Source organism: Genypterus blacodes, unplaced genomic scaffold, assembly GCF_046128005.1.
Source record: "Genypterus blacodes isolate CSIRO-AG114 ecotype Tasmania unplaced genomic scaffold, CSIRO-AGI_Gbla_v1 ptg000022l_1, whole genome shotgun sequence".
Taxonomy (NCBI): Eukaryota; Metazoa; Chordata; class Actinopteri; order Ophidiiformes; family Ophidiidae; genus Genypterus; species Genypterus blacodes.
Genome location: NW_027466835.1, coordinates 3197432 through 3200000, shown reverse-complemented (window position 1 = coordinate 3200000; position 2569 = coordinate 3197432).

Here is a 2569-nt window from a genome sequence, read left to right as displayed (position 1 = left end):
ACGTCATTCGATTCGATTAAACTGCGTGAAAATTCCCTATAAGAAAAGCTACATTTCGGAAATCCTGATGTAGTAATCTGCGTAGTCAGTCACATCCCATACCTGTGTCTGCTCCACAACGCCAATGGATTATATTTTACTCTGTTAATGTTCTACCATTTATCTGATCTCAAATTTGATCTGCCTGACTACATTTTCAAATTATCCACTGAATCTTCCTATTTTTGTTGTTGCAAGTGTCCTGTTTCTGCTCTGTAAATTCAGCCTGTCCTTGCTTGTATTTGGTGTTTCTTCTCCTTAGCCCATGACACAGTTGCCCTCCACTAATAAGAGAGGAGGATTGTGCTGCAGGAACTCCCTCTCTGCTCTCAAACTCTCATTTATTATGTTCTCCTTTACATGTGGAGCCGCTCTGCGCAATGCATTTCCAATCTGGGGATTCCTGGCGTTGCCCTCCGCCATCACAATGATTTTTCACCAGCTTCACAAGAATGTTATTTAGAGCTTCTCCCAGACGCTATTTATTATTCTATCACCAAATGCGCTTTTACAAAATCATTCGAAAGAACGGTTATAATGCGATGGCTTTGTTTTTAGTCAATTATTGAAAATGCGAAAAACTTCATAGCACAAGCCAATATTTTCAAGTTTGAGCAGTTTCGTACGCTTAACGTTTTAAATCTAGATACAAACCATGAAACATGTTGAAGCTAATGTGGGAGTTTATATACATATGATATCATTATATGAATTTATTTTGCAGTTTCTGTTATTCGGAAATTGATTTGTGTGTTCGATAAATGTATAACAACAACAATATTAACAATAATTTAGTGTAGTGTCATGCACAATTCATTGTATTTCTCAGTGCCTCGCTGGGATTTGGGGGTTTGTGCATGTGTGTGTGTGTACGTGTGTTGTTCCGCCAGACTCCTCTGTCCACCCTGCCTCTTGTCTAGCGTGACACAAAAATGAATCTTGTATTTCCGGTGTTGTAGACCCCCCATTTCCTTCCATGCACACACGGGAGGTATGTGTGTGTGTGTGTGTGTGTGTGTGTGTGTGTGTGTGTGTGTGTGTGTGTGTGTGTGTGTGTGTGTGTGTGTGTGTGTGTGTGTGTGTGTGTGTGCATGGGTGCTCTGGATCAGCCTCCATGGGGTCTTGAGGAAGCTTCATTTCAGTAAACAGGAAGGCGAAAAAACTCCCCGTTTCATTTTTCATCCACTTCCTCACTTTAACGATGATACAGGAACCAACACACACACACATACACACACCAGCACCCCCCATGCCTTTACTGTTACCACGCGTACACACACACACACACACACACACACACACACACACACACACACACACACACACACACACACACACACACACACACACACACACAAACTGTTGGGACGGGACATGACACGCATGACACACAAACGTAGTTCCCTTTCTTGTCGGAATAAGTGAGAGGCTGTGGCATGGGAGAGCGCAGCAGCAGGCTGTGTATGGACTCCTTTGTTTCGGCTGTGTGTTTCATCTGTTTCCCGTTTATGTACACAGGGCAGCTACAGCCTGCAGAACCACTCCTGCCGGCTTTATGTGTATTATATGTGTATTAGCTGCATTATGTGTACGGGCTTTCTGCTCCTTTGAAGCTGTCGAGGCTGTCAGGAGGCGCTGAGTTTGGCTTTACAGTCTGTGTGTTGGTGATGATGAGTGGGGTGAGTAACTAATGGGACTGGCCCTTTTTTTTCACTGATTGCAAGGTGTGTGTGTGTGTGAGAGAGAGAGAGGAAGGGGGAGAGGGAAAGAGAGAGACAGGCTCGTTTGCTTTGTGTGTGGGAGTGAGTGGGGTGTGTTTTGTTGTGTTTGGTGGGTTTATTGGCAGGGCATGAGAGAGCTGCGAGTGAGAAAAGAGTGAACGACCAGGCCATGGGAAAAATAGATCCAGTATGTGTGTGTGTAAAATGTTTCCTTCACTTTTCCTGCTTTTTTGCTTGACTTCAATTTGAGAATTTGCTGTGCTTTTTGTGAAACTCTGGCTATGTGCTAAGTTGAAGCCCAATAGACGCTATAGAGGGTGAAAACTAATCTATTCAAAGGAGAACCTATTCCCTGTCACACACGCATACAAACACACACCCTTTCGACTATTTCCCCTTCATTCCGCCAGCAGAACATTGCAGCATCTTCGTGATTGCTTTACGTTTAAATAGCCATTTGCGCAGCGTTAATGCAGTCGGCGCGCTGAAAGGGGTGAACCGCGCTGCCATGCCTCATGCATAATGCACGAGGAGAGGAGTCACAGAGAGGTCAGCAGACGGGCTCGAGCCGCGCGCGGCACGAGGAGCCTGCCAACTACCGCGCATGCGCCGACACCGAGGACGCAGCAGGCACGCAGACAGACAGGCAAAAAGAGGATCAGCAAGGACATGTCCGACCTGCATCCCCAAAAAGCCAAATTCGTATTTAGGGTCCGGATTGTGGTTTGGGAATAGGAGACTGTTGTGTAGACGAAATCTATACGACCATATTCACCCTAAAACTAAAAGATCATTCCGTATTGAATGCA